This window comes from Lethenteron reissneri, chromosome 25 (genome assembly GCF_015708825.2).
Source record: "Lethenteron reissneri isolate LAM-NWPU_2019-01 chromosome 25, ASM1570882v1, whole genome shotgun sequence".
NCBI classification, from domain to species: domain Eukaryota; kingdom Metazoa; phylum Chordata; class Hyperoartia; order Petromyzontiformes; family Petromyzontidae; genus Lethenteron; species Lethenteron reissneri.
Genome location: NC_083803.1, coordinates 8,964,812 through 8,986,280, shown reverse-complemented (window position 1 = coordinate 8,986,280; position 21,469 = coordinate 8,964,812). Strand labels below are relative to the sequence as shown.

The following is a 21,469-nucleotide window of genomic DNA, read 5'->3' as shown; positions in this document are numbered from 1 at the left end:
GGGGTCTCGGGGTCTCGGAATGGGACTTGATTTTGTTTAACCGGTTTAAACTCAGGAGGCTACAGGATGGGTCTAAATCCGCACCTACGATGAGCACGTTTGGCTACGTACGGTGCCAAAGAAGTTCAGCGTACTGTACATTTGCGAGAGTGACCTGGGGCATTCGTCTGCCAGTAGGGTGCGATGTCTGCTATGTGCTGTATCTCATCCTAGAATTTCACCCGTGTTCGGAAGTACGCTCGCGAACAGAGCGAAACGGCGCGGACGTCCAAAATAAACACCTCGTTTGAGACCCAAACATCGCACCTCCTGGCGTTGTTATTCTTCGAATACACCGGTGGAACCACCAAATGCATCAGAACGTCAAATAAGTTCCACATACCTACAACAGGCCGACGCACACATCTGCTCCATGAATGGAAATTCAAGGCAAGCCACATTGTGGCCACTTGTAAAAGCGCTCCTTCGACGGAGGAGGAAGAGCCAAACTACACGAACTCTCTCTCCTGAAGCCCTCTCGTGGCTGGCAGAGCTCGAAATTTGCATTAAACTCCTGGATAGTTGACCATGCGCAAAAATAGAATACAGGGACTCCTCTACTTATGGACATTTGATGTAAGAACTTTCAGAGAAACAAACAAACCTGGTCCGTATGTCCAGTTGCCTGTTCGGACCGAGAGTTATAAGTTGAACCGCCGCGCAATAGATGGTGGTGATGGCATCTAGATCTGCAGAACATCAAGAACGAGTGGTATCTACATCTACAGGAGATTATATACATGTTCAAGCCATTCCCCGTGTTTAGTGTGCATGCTGAACAACATGTTTGGAATCTACAGAAGTCAAGCTGGACTTATAAACAAATCGACTTACAAACAGACCTCTGGAACACCATTGGAACCTCATTTGCCAATAAAAAATATGATAATTGTTTTTTTACCCTTCTATCTGGCAACAAAACTGACACCTTTTTTTTACAAGGAGTCATGTTTGCATAGACCGCAATACCTGCAGCCATAATGTTTTTTACTGGCAAACGAGGTTCCAATGGTCCAACCCATGTGAGACTAGGCTCTGAAGAAAGCTGTCTCGGGTGTGGACCAATCGACCTCTGGAATATAACCCGTTCGTAAGTAGAGGAGTCCCACTACAATTGTTACGTGTAAACCCAAATTGAGTTCACAATGCTCCGCACTATCCTGGAGGCAGTGGGCGATTGTAACCTGCGTCAGGACTTCCCATGGTCATACCCGATACACGGGAGTCGCTGCGATTAACAAAAACAATCCGCATTGCAACTGTGAGCATCGTGAATAATAGTTACCCGTTATATTCACTCCGCGTCCGATGACGTTCTTGACTGGAAACATCTAAACTCGATCTCACCTTATCATCCATAATAGAGGTTTTTTGGGTTTTTTGGGTTACATCGCGTAATTACTGGCGAAACGTCGTACTCAGATTGTAAATGTTGTGGCTTTGCTCTGTGGCTTTGCTCTCCAACACACCGGTGTGCTGTACTATTGACGAATTGGCACGTTCTGTTTACGTGACAACCCTTACTCATTGGCTGTGTCGGGTGGTGGTGGGTTTTAACGACACATTTATACATTTACGCGATCTAACCCAAAACACCTCGATTATCGATCTCACCTCGTTGCTATTGGCATACGGCAGACGGAGAGAGATCCAGATTGCTCATACGAAAAGTAAACACTTTTCCATCGCGAATTAGAATCAGAATCAGAAACGGTTTTAATCGCCATGTAAGTTTGCACAAACAAGGAATTCACTATGGCGGGACGGTGCATACATTGAACAAGTAGGAATCTTAACTTATATAAAAGTTATACACTCTAACTATACTAACGTTACAAAGTATAAGTAATACCAAAGGGCTAAAATCTTTAAAATTATGAATAAGTAGACCTTATAAAATGCGAATGTAAAATGTTAATTAGCCGTATTAAACAATCTTAAAATACAAAAATACAAATAAGATTACACGTTGTAAGTATGGAAAGGTGTAATTATGTAGATAAAATGTTATAGTAAGTGTAACAGTCATTTTAAGTGTAAAAGTCATTTTAAGCCCTTGGCCTTGTTGAGGAGGCCAACAGCAGATGGGAACAAAACTGTTTTTATGACGTGAGGTTTTGGTCTTGATGGACCGCAGCCTTCTGCCGGAGGGGAGTAGCTGGAACAGAGAGTATCCAGGGTGCGAGGAATCGTCCGCAATCTTCCTCGCTCGCTTCAGGGTCCTCAAAGTGTGCAGGTCCTCAAGGGTTGGTAGATTACAGCCAATCACCTTCTCAGCAGTGCGGATGATACGCTGCAGTCTGCTCTTGTCCTTGGCAGTTGCAGCAGCGTACCAGACGGTGATGGAGGAGGTGAGGATGGACTGAATGATAGCTGTATAGAAGCACACCATCATTGTCTTTGGCAGATTAAATTTCTTCAGCTGCCGTAGGAAGTACATTCTCTGTTGAGCTCTCTTGATAAGGGAGCTGATGTTCAGTTCCCACTTGAGGTCCTGGGAAAGAATAGTGCCCAGGAAGCGGAAGGACTCAACATTGGTGACTGGGGAGTCGCACAGGGTGATGGGGGTGAGTGGGGCTGTATTCTTCCTGAAGTCCACAACCATCTCCACTGTCTTAAGAGCATTAAGCTCCAGGTTGTTCTGGCTACACCAGGTCACCAGGTTGTCAGCTTCCCTCCTATAGTCAGACTCATCCCCATCAGAGATTAGCCCAATGAGGGTGGTGTCGTCCGCAAACTTCAAGAGTTTGACAGACTGGTGGCTGGAGGTGCAGCTGTTGGTGTACAGGGTGAATAGCAGAGGGGAAAGGACGCAGCCCTGAGGAGATCCGGTGCTGATTGACCTGGCGGCAGAAACTTGTGATCCCAGTTTGACACACTGCTTCCTGTCAGACAGGAAGCAGTGTGATGATGATCACGGGGAGATTTATTTTGTTGACAAAGTTTTGAGATGGGTTGCTGGCAAGATACTCTTGCGTATATATTGGTATGGAAAGGAAAATAAATGCATATCTCCAAATGATTACTGGAGAGGAGCAGTCCCGGCTGTCGGAAATCAACCGGCGCAAACTGATCTACTTTGGGAACATCGGGGGTAGAGATGTAAATAACCGAGTAAACTGTCATGGAAAGAATGGTGGTGGTGGCTCACTACAGAAGGAGATGACCAGCGAGGAGATGGATAGCTGGGGTGAGACGGGTCAACGGCAAATCCGCTGCTGAGCACTTGAAACGATCCGTGGATGGAGGAGGGCTTCTGAAAATGCTACTGCGGCCATCAACATTCAGACACGAACACATTGATTTAACTCACTTCGGTTGCTGTGTCTGGTTGTTTCACGCTTTGATTTGAATGTTTAAAAACATAGGCTGTTTGCAATTTTGTTTGCACGTTCACGTGCATAGTGAGAGAGTTGAAGAGTTGCTTTTTTGCATTTTTGTAAAATAAAGACAACTGGATAGACACTAAATCGAGTGTCTGGAGCTTCATCGTCAACATCTGAGTCTGTCTCGCGCTGTTCAAAATGTTCAACGTGCTGCTTCGTGCGTGAGAGGTCACCCGACACGCGGCCAGCATATTGCATTCAAGGAGGGATGGTGGCCGACGGAGGAGACCGGCGACTTAATGATCCCCGAAGGAGACCGGCGAGCCCCAGAGGACGGGGTCTGTGAATCGTGACATGGCAGAACCGCAGGGGTGATGGAGCCCGCGTGGGGAGGCCTTCATCCCAACCGGCGGCGAGACAGGCGAGCTCACTCGCCCCGTTTATGTCTTCGCGACGAACTCAACCTCTTTCGCCGGGCCTACGCTCCCCAATGTACGACCGGTGCACCCTGAACTTTGCAGTATTTCTATTTGCTCACGTCGTCCATCGCACACTGAGATCCATGGATGAATTGCGCCTTGTACATGCAAATTATTATGATTATTAGATATACAATGGGTCACCACGAATATATAACGATGTAGACCCCAGGGCTCCATCATATTCAACGTCGATGTCGCAGCGCCGCTACTGAAAGTACTCAGAACGGATCGCGAGAGTTGCATGTTAAACACATTCCTACTGCGGAGGGAGCTGGTAGGAACGTTGGGTTGCTCGGTCAATGGCCTGCAGGGTCAACGGCGGCGTGGTGTATTCCGCAAATATGCCCGACTGTGAGGGCGGGCACAAGCCGGCGTGAGTAGGTTAAACGTTGAGTTTTATAAGGGCACCACGGGGTGACCAGCCCCTCCCCACCCTGCCCAGCCCCACCCCTCCCACCCCCCACCCAGCCCCACCCTCCCCACCCAGCCCATCACACCCAGCCCCTCCCTCCCCACCCAGCCCCTCCCTGCACGACGGACGGACACAATAATCCCCTGTGGGCTGGTGGAACCAGTGGGTTCCTACCAGTATAACTTGCCCGTGACCGAGGGCGATCGTGTCAGTGGGGATGAGTGTGTGGGGAGCGGCAGTGCAGCCATCAGCACGCTGCGCTACGAACGCTAATTTCTTATAGAGCTGCTTTTAGCGTTTGTTGTACGATTAGCACGGTGCGAAATAAGTTCAACGTACATACGTACAATATACAACCCGGCCACCCGGGTTCGATTCCCGCTCACGACCACCAACACCCGTCACGATTGTTTGAACCCTAGGTCGACTCAACCTCAAATCAGTACCTGGTGCCATTTGTAAAACATCTGGCCACCCGCCCGTGGTGCCGGGCTCAATAGAAATTCGCGCACAGCACTTGGTCCAACAGTTTGTGAAGGCTATACGGGGGATCTTTGTCTTTTGTGCGCGTGTGTCTGCGAGCGTGTGTGCGTGCGTGTGTGTGTGTGTGCGCACGCTACGTTGCAGTGCGGCTAAGTGTCACGGGGATATGGTTTCAACGTAAATCCCTGCATGGAAGCCTTTTGCGCTTTTGGTAACATGACACGGAGCCGTGACCTTTTTGTTTGAGAGCCTCACAATAACGCAGCTTGACCTTTGGGGCTGGGCGGAACGGCGCGGAATCTCAGCTCCGGGCGCTAGACTCAAGTAGCAGTAGCAGCAGTGGCATCAGCAGCAGTAGCACCAGCAGCAGTAGCTGCAGCAGCAGTAGCCGCAGCAGCAGTAGCATCAGCAGCAGTAGCATAACGCGCGTTAAACAGGACTGGTGGACACCGCTGATATTCCGCGTGCGTAGCGCAATCAGTTCATGACTGTGGCTGCAAGTATGCATGGGTTTGCGTGTGTATACTTTGTGTGGCGAGCGGTGGCGCAGCGGTGAGCGCATTGCGCTTCGAACCGCTCACGGCCACCAACACCTGTGATTATTATCGGAACCGATCCCGGACCTCCCCTCGGTCGAGTATCTTGTGCGGTGTGTAAACATCAGTACTGGGGAGACAAAGGCGGTCGGGCGTGGCGCTGGGCACCCACCCCCTCGTGCGCCGTGCCGGCCTTCGTAAGTGCTCGCGAACAGCACTTGCCTCAAGAGTCGGCTAAGGCTACACCGGGGGAATCTTTGTCTTTGTTTCGCGGAGTGTTTTCGTAGCCGCAGTTTTATTTTGGACCGAGACGTTGTCCCCCAGCGCTCCCCGCACGCCCTGTGCGCAGAATGCAGCGCGAAGCTCGAGGAGGATAAACACGCGCGTGCTTGAGTCACGACAGTATGTTAATGCGGCGTGCGAATTCGCACGAGAGCAGACGCAGCTTTGAGAGCGAATCGTCAGTCAAATATGAGAGCGATTTTAAGGGCAGATTTTAATCCAGAAATGAGCAGGGCCCGTTACGCACGCCGGTTTAACGGTGACTTGTTTGTACACATAGTGTGTGTGTTGTGTGTGTGTGTGCTGTGTGTGTGTGTGCTGTGTGTGTGTCTTTGTGAGGAACGGTAGTGTCGTGGTTATCGCACTCTGCCACGACCCCGGCCAACTGAGTTCGATTTCCGCTCACGGCCATCATCAGTGGCAAATATCTGAACCGGTGATGGGTCTCCCCGAGGTCGGCTCAGCCTTAAATTAGTTCCTGGCACGGTGTGTAAAACATCAGCACTGGGGAAACAAAGGCGTGCCCGCGCGTGATGCTGGCCACCCATTCCGGCCTTCATAGATGCCGCTTTATTTGAAGTTTGCCTGTTCTACCCGTGGACGCTTGGATTTTTCTCCGGGTCATCCGCGTTTTCCCTGCACAATTACAATCAACGTGGATTTAGAGTATTTGGCGCCTATAAATTTCCACATGACGAAAAGCCACTTCGTTGAGCTATCCTTTGTGACCAGGTCGTTCCTGAAAAAAAAAGCTATACAGCTCAGTGGACCTTACCTGGTAAAATAAAAAAAATAGTTAAGTTAAGATAGTTAAGTTACATTAACATCACTTGCCCCAACAGTCTGTGCAAGGCTACACGAGGAATCGTGGTCGGTGTGTGTGTGCGCGCGTGTGTGTGCGAACATTGGTGACCGAGTTGAGACACTTGGGAAGTCCATTTAATCACGGGTGAATGAAAACCAGAATCTAACCCCAAGTGCTTTGAGCCGGCGCCTAGCTCAGAGTATCTGACCCCTGAACCAACCCGGCCACCGTTTGGCGCGTTCCCAAACCCGCGTGCCTTGCCTGGCTTCTCAGCGCGTTCGTTCATACACAATGGGCCAGATGCTCACCTTAACGTTTCGGGCGATGGGCTTTCTTCATAGCACATACACAGAGAGGCCAGAAAGACATATTGGACAATACAGGTTCGAGTTTGCACTTAATGCCATGGGGGGCCTGATGATAATTACATTTGAACAATGTTTCTGATAACCAGTTTTCTGTTGTTGTTAAAGAAGCATATGAATGTGTATCTAAATACATATTTAAGAGTGATAGTTGTTGGCGTGAGTGATTGAATTTGTGACTTTAAAACTTCTATAGAACTCGCATTTATCGCCCGTATCAGCACTGTGTCGTGATTGGGTGGCACGGGCGGCAACGCAGTGGTCCATTCTCTGCGCTGTCGTGAACGCCAAGATGTGAGTTGGATTCCCGACCACGGCAATTATCAGTGGCGAACCGGACCTGGATTCGGCTTTCTCCAACTCGCACTGACCATGTGTGGTGAAGTAAGGTCAAAGAACCCCCCACCTCCCCCCCCAACCCCCCACAGGGGCTTCATCCAGCAGTGGATTGACAAAGTGGTACAATTATTAATTAGAGTGCTTTCCGACTTTTTGCGTACGCCCTTTAACAGCAACCGTTCCGCTTCGCAAGATCGAATCAACGTACGCAGGGACCCAAATTAAAGGTTCACCGTTTCCCGACATCCGCCCTGTACCTTTTTGGCTAAAATGCGCGTTCGCAAACGCGGCGGCATTGTGGCTCTGAGCGCCCGGCCCTGTTTATAACGAGGCCGGTGGGCGCTGTCGGACGTGAACGCGAGCCGATTGACGCGCGCTAATTTACACTCGACCGGACTGCTGTGTAAACGTCTCTCTTCTTGGTTCTTTCGGTAAAGTCACGTAGAAGGGAAGTAATAAAATAATAAAAACAAAACGTAATAAAATAATATAATTCTCACGACAGCGTTGTGGCCGAAACGTCGTGAGAATTATATTATTTTATTACGTTTTGTTTTTATTATTTTATTACTTCCCTTCTACGTGACTTTACCGAAAGAACCAAGAAGATGAATCCCTGCAGTCACGAAAGCTTGAAATCGAAACGTCTCTCTGTTTCGACGCTATAGGCTCGTGCCGTAAATCTGGGAGGTATGACCATTCACCCTCCGCACCCCACCTCTGCTCTCGGCGCTTCGATTATTGTCAGACGCGAATTAAGACGTGCATGGTGCATTTCACACGGGAGCATGCAGAGATTCAGGGGTGGAGCGGTGGTTGGCGCACTGTGGCGGAAACTCGACGACTCCAGTACTATGCCGGGCCACGGCCAGCCACGGATGTCATCAGCAGCGAGTGATGTCTGCGTGGTGAAGTATGGTCAGACAACCTCAATCACCGGATACATACAGCCTCCATGCAGCAGTGAGTTTAAAGAGGTTGTGGACGTCAATCAAAGTACGCGGGACGCATTATGTATGGCTGGCATAGTTACGCCTTGCTGACCAAAGATGTGATAAATGTTATATTACTCTACTGTATACACGACCGCGACTGAGTGGCGTCCACTCGAAGGTTGTTTTGTAAGCGCAGGAATCTGACTCACAAACGGGCTCCAGTGAAATGTGAGCGCCCCTGGTTAGGGGTCCGGGGGTTGATCGGTTTTATTCAAGAAACAGGGCCAGCCAACACAGAGCTGCGTTGCTTGGTGCCTCGCGCTACGCACTTAAAAAAAAACTAAACGGGTAACACGAGTAAAAATATAAGCATCATCTATCCACTGCTGGATGAGAGCCTTTGTCGCCATCTCACTGCCAGGTCAACAATTGCATCTATCCTTACCTCCTGCACACACAGACAGACAGACACACACACACGACTGTCTAAAGTCTAAACGAAACCTTGGGCACTGCAAACACATGTAATGATATAGATAGTTTTGGATATCACAATGTCTCAATGTTAATGTCACGTACAGGAGTGTGTGGCGAATTCCGCATTTAAACCGTGACCAATGCAACCGGACTTTGGATGTGTCAATGTTCCTGGAAACGTTGTTGATGTTGTGGAAATGTTGTGGCGTTGTTGCCCATGCTGTTTCAAAGTAGGCCAGCGATTACCATTGCGAGTCGAATAGCCAGACATTCGTGTCGCTCGCAATGCACCCAGGTTATTACGCATCGCAAATGCTCGGGCAGAGCGCGTGTTGCTATTAAACGGTTGCGAGCCAGGCGATAGCTCGGGGAGAGACAGACAGCGAGGAGACTTTGACTTTTAAACAACTTTTATTGCCGCCAGCAGAAAAAGCACTGGTGGCGATTTCAATATGAAATACAGTCACCAGCAAACAAAAGAAAACGAACGTTACAAATCGACGCGCTGTGGCGCTGAAAGCACCGCGCACAACACAAAAGAAAAGTCACGTGGTGGTTGTGGTGGTCATCGCGCACGCCACGGTGACGAGCGAGCGCTTTCAGAAGGTGAACACGAGGGTGCCGTCCACGCTGGTGCAGAGGGCTTTTCCGGCTCCCCAACGTTCGAAGAAGACGTGCACATCACCAACGTGCGTGTGGTATGCGTGCTCCAGCCGGAGCCGCGCCTTAAGCGAGGAGAGGGCGACGAGTAGAAGGGAGGATCGGTGGGGGGCGGGGGGCGGTGCGCCTGGAGTCAAGTTAGTGGAATCGAAGATGTATTGAGTTACGGAGCTAACATGAACGCGGGACACGTGACGGCCCTGCGTGATGACCGAGCAAACCTAACCCCGGACCGCACCACTCTCCCTAGCTTTACTATTTGTACGCATTCGCTCGTTCGCGCGCGCCCGTACGCGTGTGTTTGTGTGTGTGTCGCGCGGAGAGCGGTAGTGTAGCGGTTAGCGCGCTGCGCTATGAACCCAGAGACACGGGTTCGATTCCCGCTCACGGCCAACACCAGTGACGATTATCTGAACCGGTCCTGGGCCTCCCCTAGGTCGACTCAGCCTTAAATGAGTACCTGGTGCGGTGTGCAAACATCGCCACTGCGGAGACAAAGGCGGTCGGGCGTGGTGCTGGCCACCCACCCCCTCGTGTGCCGTTCCGGCCTTTATAGGTGCTCGCTAACAGCACTTGCCCCTACAGTCTGTTAAGGCTATACGGGGGATCTTTGTCTTTGTTTGTGTCGCGCGGCCTATTCTGCCATCGCTATTACCGTGCTAAGTCATTACTCTACAGCGCCTCTGTAAATCCCACTTCTGTTGGGACGAAAGCATCCCCACGCCATGTTAATCATTCCCATACTTCACCACGTTGGCCAATGAGAGGTTACAGTTAAGGGTCGGTGTTGGGGGGGGGGGAGTGGTTTGGCGAGGTGGCCCATCACCGGTGCAGCTTCATTACTTTGGGACGTCCGTGTGGTTTAGCGCGGTCTGGCCAACCACAACGCCACCGCTCCACCCTTGACACAACACGTGGACCTCAACACAGTCAGGTGTGTGTCTGTGTGTATATATATATCTACGGTGCATTACAGGCCTCTGAGACGAGAGGTTCTATTTTTCAATTCCAAATTCAAAAGACTCGTTGGCCAAACATCGTCATGTTGCCCGGATCCTCCTCGCTCGCCCTGAGAGTGGCAGTGCGCGAGCCCTTCCCTCTGTTCTATTTAAACCGGCTGGCCAAATGTCACCTCTGAAAATCTGTCCGCGGGTCACAGTGGCGCAATGTTGAGCGCACTGCGATTTGAACCGGGGCCACCTAAGTTCGATTCCCGACCCTTCCACGCTGGACATCTGTGATAAGGGGCTTCATAGCTCATCGGATTTTTCCAGTCTAAAATCAATATTTTAATTCTGATTTAATAAAATTAAAACTGTTGCGACAGGACCGTCCATAGGTGGGTGTGGGGCCCCGGGAAAATCCCTCCGTGTGGACTTCCCCCGACGCCTTCCAACTAAACCTCAAGTGTTACATCTGACACCGTGACGTCGAAGCGTGGTCTCCCCTCCCCCACTCCCCAAAGTTCGGGGCCCGGGACGGTCGCCCCGATTCGCCGCATCCTAGGGACGGCTTTGGTTGCGAGTGATATGTGAACTGGTTGCCGCCCGCGCTCCAACTCACCAAATCACACTTGACCAGCGTGGTGATGTATGGTCAAACCACCACCATGACCGACACGGCGTGGATGATGCCTTCATCCAGCAGTGGAATGACAACGGGCTGCTGTGTGTGTATTCTTTTCTAATTACAAATCCGCACGTGCGACGAATGTGGCACATTTTTTAAAAGTGTACTCACAAGTATACTTACTAGCCGGGTGACATTCCCAACAACAGCAGCTGCGGAATTACCAACGATGTCAACAGCAAGCTGTCAGGGCAATGGGTTACAGCAACGACAAGAAGAGGCGGGAGGACCGCCACACTGCAACGCGCACAGCATCATTGACATACCCCGCTCATTGCTGCTCGATGTGGCCATGCAGAGTGGTGGCATCGGCGGTACCGTGGGTAGGAAACGGCGGTTGCAGCGGGCGCCTCGGGCACCCTTACAGAGGTATGGATTTCGATTTAAAGCTTTCGTGACAGCAGGGATTCATCTTCTTGGTTCTTTCGGTAAAGTCACGTAGAATGGAAATAAAAAAAAAATACAAATAAAAATAAAACATAATAAAATAATTCTCACGACGTTTCGGCCACAATGCTTGCAAGCATTGTGGCCGGCTGTGTTGATCTCACCTGATGACGGTTGCTTGTGTTGCGATCCGAACGTCGTGATCTATTATTTTCATTCTACGTGACTTTACCGAAAGAATCAAGAAGAAGAGGTATGGATGTGAGATGGAGGGGGGGTGGGGGTGCTGAGGAGCGGTGGTGCAGTGGTTAGCGCGCTGCGTAGGCAAACCCGCGACCCGAGTTCGATTCCCGCTCACGGTCAACATCAGCGACGAGTATCTGAATTGGTCCTGGGCCTCCCCTAGGTCAACTCAGCCTCGAGCACTTGCTGCGATGTGTAATTGTCGCCACTGGTGCTGGCCACCCACCCCACTCGTGTGCCTTGCCGGCCCTCATTGGTGCTCGCTAACAGCACTTGCCTCAACATTCTGTCGAGGCTACACGGGGTGAAATTTGTCTTTGGGGTGTGCTAATGAGGGGCGGGCAAGGTAGAGGAGGAGGGAGGGACTGTTAACGCAATTGTTGTAAACGAAGCAAGCCGAGTGTCCATCTACCAGTGTCTCTCTACGAGTGTCTCTCTACGAGTGTCTCTCTACGAGTGTCTATCTACCAGTGTCTATCTACGAGTGTCTCTCTACGAGTGTCTATCTACGAGTGTTTCTCTATGAGTGTCTCTCTACGAGTGTCTCTCTACGAGTGTCTATCTACGAGTGTCTATCTACGAGTGTCTATCTACCAGTATCTATCTAGGAGTGTCTATCTACGAGTGTCTATCTACGGCTCTGGGCATCGGGGCGTCAGGGACTCGGGGCTCCACCGCCGTGGCTACAAGATACCCGGGGTGGGGGTGGGGGGGTTACCCCGCGCTCTCTGACAACCTTTAAATCCCGACTGAGAGTCTGAAAATAAACCGCGTGGCGCAGCCTGGTGCGGCGTCGGGAGCCTTTTTAAGGACTTGACCTGACCCGAGCGTGACACGGAGGCCGAATTGGTCGCATGCAGTTTAACACGTGGCAGGCTTTCACGACCAAATATCGTCCATAATAGAAGTAGTTTTTTTGCGGGGGTTAGATCGCTTAAATATATAAATGTGTCGTTGAAACCCGCCACCACCCGACACAGCCAACTAGTAAGGGTTGTCACGTAATCAGAACGTGGCCAATTCGTCACTAGTACAGCACACCGGTGTAGTGTATAGTGTAGTGTATAGTAGTGTATAGTAGTGTAGTGTATTGTGTATAGTAGTGTATAGTGTAGTGTATAGTGTAGTATACTAGTACAGCACACCGGTGTGTTGGAGTACGACGTTTCGCCAGTAATTACAACTAGCTTCATCAGGCGACAGCCAGGTTTGTGGAGAAGTCCACCTGTTTCGTTCCTTATATATATTCCTTATATATAATGAACGTGACAACCCTTACTAGTTGGCTGTGTCGGGTGGTGGCGGGTTTCAACGACACATTTACATATTTACGCGATCTAACCCCCCCTCCAAAAAAACCCTCTATCATGGTTGCATACCGTATCGCGGTTATACCGTGCTTAATCGCGCAGGATGGCACGTGGAATACTTGTGGTGTCCGTGTGAGTTGTCAACAATGGTGCTGGCCACCCACCCCCTCGTGTGCCGTGCCGGTCTTCTTCGGTGCTTGCTAACGACACTTGCCCCACCAGTCTGTGAAGGCCACACGGGGGTTTCCCCCACCTCCGATTAGCGCGGTTGGCTACGTTCGGTGGCGAAAGAAGTTCAACATGGGTACGTCTTCGTCAAACGTGTCTATAGAACTAGGTGCTGTAGCTGAATTGTTATGTGTTAGCACGGACAGAAGAACATGCAACACAGGCGTTTTATCTGGCGTGATGAAATATGTCGAGGTTACGTGTGTGTCGTGGTTTTAAAGGTGTGTGGACTACGTAGGGTTCAACTCAGACTTGCGCTTGGAAAAGTGAAATTTCAATTTGCCGGGGATGGCATTCCCCCCTCTCGATGTGATACTTTTGGTTGCAGAAAGCAGCAGCTGAGAATGCGATTCCTTATTGCTACAGGCAGCCCGGGATCCCCGCCTCGACACCACGACTCTCCCGATCGACTGCGGTGCTTTTTTTTTATTTAACTCCGTTGAGCATCCAGTGAGTATTGAGGCATTGCTATTCATCTCGCATTGTTTGTTTAACAGCAGTGAAACCAAGCGAGGCATATCCTTGGAAAGAACAAACTATAATTTTGAGAGGCACTCTATTGCGCGTAAATATATACTTTAATCATCATCATCATCATCAGCTATGATCAATCCACTGCTGGATGAAGGGCTTCCCAATCCATCATCATCTTAGGGTGGGAGGTCCTTTTTGAATGCTTGTACATAAATCACGCATGTAACAATGCATCGATTCATCTATTCAAGTAAAATCTTAAGCTGCACGCATTGCGAGTGCCTGTATGTATAGATTGCTGTACGATTTCACACTTGTATTTGATTGGTTCACGTGAATTATGTGGCCTTTAAAGGTGTTGTCATACACGCACCGCAAGAATGAACGTGAAAACCCCATCGATTACTCAATCGTGAACCAGAATCGCAATGATTAATTGGACGAAACAATTCGCTGACACTGCCTTGACGAGCGGTGCACAAGCGCGTATAACGAAACACATTGGTCAATAGCATTGCCCTCGAGCAAGTAAAATGTAACATACAATCGGTGACGTTTCGGGCGACTGACCTTCTACGACCATGAATCGAATCGCAGAGGTGAACAATGCGTTCCACGCCTCTGAATCAACGCCGTGGGGAACTGAAATTGATCACGTGCCGCTCTGAAGACGCATTCATTCATTCATTACCGAAATGAATCGGCTTCTTAGAAAAAAAAAAACGACCCCACTGAACTTGCCAACGATCATGCACGTGAATAAACCTGTTGTGTGCTATACATCCTCTCCGCTTGTGTTTCACGCTTGTGATCCTGTAGGTCGCACGCGCCGCCGGCTCCGAATACTCCACGCCGGGGACTTGGCGGTGGCGGTGGCAGTGCGCGCAGCAGTTTCAGCGCCGCGACTTGAACATCGAATAACAACAACATCGAACAACAATGAACATGGAACCACATGAATATCAAACAACACAAACATCAAACAACTTGAACATTGAACCACATGAACATCAAACAACATGAACATCGAACAACAATGAACATCGAACCACATGAACATCAAACAACACGAACATCTAACAACACGAACATCAAACAACATGAACATTGAACCACATGAACATCGAAACACATAAACATCAACAACATGAACATGGAATCACATGAACATCAAACAACACGAACATCAAACAACATTAACATGGAACCACATGAACATCAACAACATGAACATCAACAACATGAACACGGAATCACATGAACATCAAACAACACGAACATCAAACAACATGAACATTGAACCACATGAACATCAAACAACACGAACATCGAACAACATGAACATGGAATCACATGAACATCAAACAACACGAACATCAAACAACATTAACATTGAACCACATGAACATCAACAACATGAACATTGAACCACATGAACATCAAACAACATGAACATCAAACAACATGAACATTGAACCACATGAACATCAAACAACATGAACATGGAACCACATGAACATCAAACAACATGAACATCAACAACATGAACATGGAACCACATGAACATCAAACAACACGAACATTAACAACATGAACATGAAATCACATGAACATGGAACCACATGAACGCGTTACACGTGAACGTGTGGAGGCGGCCCTGCAGATGTTGCCTCGCGCCACCGCTTGCCGGAGGGAGACCTTCACTCGAGAAGAGCCCCCACCCCCCCTCCTTTATCGGGGGGTATTTGGCCTACTCTTCCACGCCGGTCAGACGGCTTGGAGGAGAGTCGGAATGAGAATCAGAATATTTATTTGGAGGAATCCGATCAGCTATGAATCTGCTTTTGTCACAGATGTCCAGCAGTTTTCACAAAAAACGTCCAGTAGTTGGAGTACCCACACTTTACCCCACCGCACGCAACCGATCGATCGACTGATCGTGGTGGAGTTGTTTATCCTCTTGGGTGGACAGTGAGAGGTTGCGGTGTGTGTGTGTGTGTGTGGGGGGGGGGGTTGGATAAACTTGAAAGAATGCTTCAACTACCACGACGGGAGATCGATCCGGCGACCTCTGGATTGCAGGTGCAGCGTGCTCGACATTGTAATGCGAGTGGGAGCGCGCACAAGAGGGGATTTCTGCCATTGTGATCATAATCTCGATGCTTCCAGCATGCCTTGCGTGTCACAAGATATCACCGTACCGCGTGTATAATGCACACCACCAGTCTTTAAAAAAATATACCCGTTAGCACTCCTCTGAATGAGGATTTTTTTCATCATTTACATAAGGTTTTAGAATTGGTTCAACGTAATGCTAAATATCACCGTAGGATGTTTCTGGCATATTCCACTGAGACAAAAACACAACGGTACTACAATTGCCCAAATGTATCTGCTATGAAGAAGGGCTAATGCCCGAAACGTCGCCTGTTGTTGTGTTTTCCTTTCAGGGCAGTATTTGAGATGTTTTTTTTTTTTTAAACGTGATTCTTTTTTGTTTACAATTCTCTCTCGTTGCCGTTCACGAACGTGTCCGACAGTGAAATGAAAGATGGCATTTAAATCATGGCCTGAAATGTAATCGTGGCACCACATTTCAATGAGGGCATTGACCACCACTGGTAATAACAATAATATATATTTAAAAAATAAACTTCGGACCTCCCGCGCACATGCACCAAACGTGGAGTGGAAATCGCCCTTTAGCGCACCTCCCTGCGATACAGTAGCTAACCCTGCGGTGTTTGCTAATCACTATCAAACCGCACACGTGCCGTACGCACTGCGTCACGTCAAACCGTATATACGTCTCACGGTGGCGTCACCGGTAAACAACAACAGAAGCCGGTCATGCCTTCTGTTGGACGTGTAATCACACGTGTGTGGGTGTGTGGGTGGGTTTTTTGTGCTTTTTATAAAGGGTAGACGTATACGTTTTAGTCGAAGCTACCGATGTTATTTTATACGAGAATATATTTGTTATTTGCAGTCCCTTGTCACACATCCACTGCTGGATGAAGGCCTCCCCATACCGTGTCGGTCTTTTGGGGCGAGGGGCGGGTGGTGCTTGTTTGACCATACTTCACCGCGTAGGTCAGTGCAAGTTGATATTAGAGAGGCGGGGGGGGGGCAACCCAAGACGGCATTAAGATATCACTCGTCGTGGATTTAAGTCGTGGCCTGCAATCTCACTTCGACTGCACGGTTCTGTCCAAGCTGCATCGAGGAAGCATGCTAACCACTGCGCCACCCGCTCCACCTCCTCAATATCCTATTTCATACATTATTTTCAGTGACTGCAATCGATTTACGAACGCCGCGCGTGTGTGTGTCTGATACAGTGAAATAATAGCCCGTGTGTCTATACATATATGAAGACCTCACCATTTCTATCAGATCCGTTCCACGCGTCCGCACAATTGCTATGTTGTCTCTGAACGTGCTTGTGTTGTGCGATCCGTGTGATCTCCCTTCTGTCACTTGGTGCAATCCCAAGCATGCACCTTCGCCATGCTTCTGCGCGCAAGTTTTGAGCTTTCATTCCACCCTCCCTCCTCGTCAGAGTCCACTTTTCCGATCCAGATAAACGAGAGGAGCACAGCGTTTGCATCCGTGCACTGCCCCTTACGGCATGAAGATCGCATCCCTGTCAACCCATACGGTTTGCCCGTATTCTCTTGTCCAAGGAAATTAAGTTTTTCGGTCCATACAGTCGTTTCAATACGGGCAAAATGTATGTGTCTATTTGTTTGTGTTTCTCCCTTGTGACGGGACTTTGTGGGACGAACGTTGCGAGTTATAAGGGGCACGGGGTGACCAATACGCTCTGAATTGGTCTGTAATAAGGAACGCACTGATTAGGGGTTGAGAGGCATGAAGATCGGTTCTCTTTTCAATGTTCAAATCACACTTGAACACGTCTTTGTTTACTGCTGCAGCGTTTGGAGCCGACTGCACGAATGAGGCTGCATGAAGTTGAAACTGTTGTCACTGTTACTGGCATCATCGCGCCCTGTACCTTCGCTGATGTTGTAAGCGTGACTGTCAGCGGTCACGCTCACCCGGTCGCTGTTGTGTTCACCTCCATACCCGTGGCCGTGTGGCGTGTTGTGTCGTGTTGTGTCTCTATGATGTTCGCGCTGGTCGTATGGTGTTTGTGTGGTGTCTCGTACCATTGCAGATGGTGATGTAGTTCGCAATCTTCAGCATTGTTTAGGGTTGCGATTTTCATGGTTGACGCTTTATAAAAGAAACGTGAATGATATTACCGCTTCAATATGCATCACGACGGGGAGAAGCGATGCATCGGTCCCAGCTTGTGTTGACCAGCATGCCCCGGACTGAATGCATATAGATGTTTGGCAGCTGTGTGGCTATAGTGATGGTTATAACCGTCGTGTAGCAGACCTCGACGCTTTTTACTACATAATCGGTAAAAAAAAACACACAGTCGTCAATAACACTGTGGTAATTGAAATACATTTTTTTTATAATAGGCGACGTTTCGGGCAATGGTCCTCCATAGCACTTAAAACAATAATTTATGGAAATTAAATGTACATATGTATGTTGAACTTCTTTTGCATCGTACATAGCCAACCCTGATAATCGGAGGTGCGGGGGAAGGAAAACACACGAAACACAAAAAGGAGTTCGAAAAAAAACGAGTTTTCAATCGAGATTTAAAAGTACATAGCTCTGGTGGCTTCCTAATATCGGAGAGAAGAACATTCCAGACGGCCGCAGAAGCGCATCAGAACGCGTGTGGTGCAGCGACCGTCTATGATACTATGGACAAGGACTATTGCCCGAAACGCCGAATGAGAGTATTTGTTGTGCAGTACTTCGAACGCAGCAGCAAAATCACCAAATAATGTGTAAAACAAAGTCGGATTGGTATAACGGATGCTTCTCATATTTGATGTATTTACATCCCCGTGTGCAAGAGGGTGTCAATTGTATACGTGCATAGCAACCCACGTATCGTTCATTCTTCATTATTTCGTTTACCTTGAAAGTTAAATCAAGTTAATGCAATATACATATAATGGAGGGGGCGGGGGGGGGGAGTGGAGGAGCGGTGGTGCAGTGGTTAGCGCACCACGCCCGTTCGATTCCCGGCCACGGCTAGCAGGGGTGGCGATTGACATCTGAACCGGTCCCGGGGCCTTTTCTTCCGACCCGAGTCTGGGCTGAGGGACCTCCCCTCGCCTCCCACTCACCCCATAACCGGCACGATGCGTGGGGGAGAGCCTTCATCACTGCCCCCCGCTGGATAGACACGGAGTTGTGCGCGTTTACATATATACGTATGGACATCGACTTTCTCTTGTAGACAATAGCGTTTAACGTACGTGGACATATCATGGCATTGACGTATACAGCACGAGCGATGTTTACGTGGAGACATGTACGTATGTATTTTTTTCCCCATGAAATAGTCTGTAAGGCGTTATTTTGTAAGCCTGCAGCGAATGTTAAGGCAATTGCAGTCGGCCGTGATTGTGGAGGCACAGGCTGAATAAATCGTTGCCTAAATGAATACACACACACGTATCATTTAGCAAACAAAGTATACATGTGATGTGTTTATTGAAATATCAAAAGGGGTTAAATATATTGTGCCGTTTTTGTGCCGTCAGTTAATGAATCCCTCATTTAAGCAGCGGCGCTTATTGATGTATTTATTGGGCGAGTAATGTTTTTGTTTTATAATGATGGTGATGATAATAATATATACTCCTTCAGTATTATTTAACATAGCCCTGCACAACCCTCCATTCTATTCGTGAAGGAGGCGTATGACAGACATTCGATGAGTGGCCCACAGGTCTCAACTATTGCCAGCTCATCTTGGGGAAAAGCTGACACGAGATTTAAACGTAGCGAGTGAATTTGAGTACGAGTAGCACAAGCTCGCAACGCCTTCGTTCAGAGAAAACATATATAACAGCAGAAATTTCGGGAAACCGGCCCCCTTCATATAAAGCAGCGATGTATACAAATATATCTATATAAATATACATGTATATGTATATGAAGAAGGGGCGTTGACCGAAACGTTGCCTATGTACACGTGTTTTTCCTCTTTGGCGGGGGAGTGTTATTCACGCACGCGTTACGGTGTTTGTTATTTGTGATGTGCAGCGATAGCAGACACGGATTCGCAGCAAAGCGACCCATGCTTCGGTTTGTAGCGTGGAAAAATTGGCTTCTTCTTGTTGGTGGTGGTATTATAGAAGGAGTTTAGCTCCCGTGAGTTGACAGTCGCGTTAAGTGACCCCCGACCGATGGGAAATACAACGATGATCAACGAGGCAACTGAAAACGGTGGCATACATCGACACTTCAATACGGAGAGCAACAACGACTGGGTTTCAAGAATGTCACGAGTGTTAGTCAACTTAATTTTCAAACCCATCGGATGTTACCACGATGTTCTCAAATATGTTAGTCAAATCGGCTGCTCTTCAAAGATTTAAAAACAAATGCAACGGTTTATGAATAGTTTTCGAATTATTGGTCAACAATGTTGGTATTTTTTTGATGCAGGCTGCTCTGAACCTTCGTCCTGCACACCTGAGGCTACCCAAGTTCGATTCCCGGCCCACGGCTAACATCAGTGGCGAGTGGTATTTGAACCGGTCTTGGACTCACCACGTGACCAACCCGCACTGATCAGTGTGGTGATGTATAGTGGAGTGACCCTCATGACCCATTGAAGGCCTCCTTCACCCACTGAGGGAGGCCTTCATCCCGAAGTGTTGTTTTTATATTATAAAGGGCTTCACACTACGTACACGACACAGTGGACGCCGCGACGAGCTTTTCTGAGTGGACTCCCCCACGGCGCGTGAAACCTTCGCTTGCGGTGACCTCGTTCGGAAAGTGGTTGAATGAGACTAAACAGTCGAGGACATTTCGACGGTGCAGACGAATGTACGTGCGCCGTACGGGTCCCTCGCTCCGACGCGTCATTTTAAACAAGAGATGACCACGGTTGCGAAACATGGCGTTGGTTGGTTGCTGAAATAAAATGTTCCAATTTTTTTTCTAATGGAAGAGCCTCTCTCTCTCTCTCTGTCGCGGAGGGGAGAATGCATGCCACGAAAGCTGCGCCGCCACGATCGGTGCTCATTGGTGCCACAATCAAGTCGCGTTTCCTGCGCTCGTTCCTTTTGAATGCACACTTAAGCGAAGCCGTAGAATAAAGATGCAAGTTTGTTCGTGTTAGACACGTTCACGTTGATATGACAAAGATCCCTCGTATCGCCTGTAACAGACTGTTGGAGGCAAGTGCTGTTAGCGAGCACCTATGAAGGCTACAAAGATCCCCCATATAGCCTCAACAGACTGTAGGGGCAAGTGCTGTTAGCGAGCACCTATGAAGGCCGGCACGGCGCACGAGGGGGTGGGGTGACCAGCACCACGCCCCGGCCGTCTTTGTTTCCCCAGCGACGATGTTTTTGCACACCGCACCAGGTACCCATTTGAGACTGAGTCGATCTAGAGGATGTCCAGACCTGGTTTCAGATAATCGTCACTGGTTTTGGCCTTGAGCGGGAATCGAACTCGGTTCACCAGGTTAGTAGCGCAGGCTGCTAACCGCTACACTCCCGCTCCCCACACATACATATATATACACATACACACCACACACACTGGGTGGAATATTACACAACCTTCTTTAAAAAAATAAATAAACTTGTACCTCCAGTACCCTACTGCAAGGAAGTTCCTTTTAAGGCAATACTACGGCACGAAGATGGTGGTTTTTTGTTGTTGTATTTGAATGACGCCAACTCACAGCTATGATACGCGGCACGTACTCAGGGGTGCGCACTGAGGATCCTTCTCCACGGTTGGGTCCTGTTGGCTTTCCGGACCAATATGAAGCCGGCAGCAGTTGTCTAAGCAAGCAAACTCTCTTTTCCACTTTCTATCTCGCGCCCTGAACTTTGCTCCGCAAGTCTCTGCACGATGACGAAGAGGCCCATTTCCCGAAACGTCGTTAATTTTACATGTATGTATATATTCTAGGGCAGTGCTATTGACCT

General features: G+C 48.9%; 1 long non-coding RNA gene across 2 annotated transcripts; it reads left to right on the top strand.

Moving 5' to 3' along the window:
* Positions 1-11,055: 11,055 nt before the first annotated feature.
* Positions 11,056-19,631, top strand: LOC133347160 (uncharacterized). Of its 2 annotated transcripts, none has more exons than XR_009755688.1 (3): positions 11,056-11,139; positions 13,267-13,388; positions 14,232-19,631. It is a non-coding gene; the product is annotated as an uncharacterized LOC133347160 (long non-coding RNA). The 2 variants fall into 2 exon arrangements; XR_009755689.1 differs by having other exon boundaries at positions 11,058-11,139; positions 13,305-13,388.
* Positions 19,632-21,469: the final 1,838 nt, after the last annotated feature.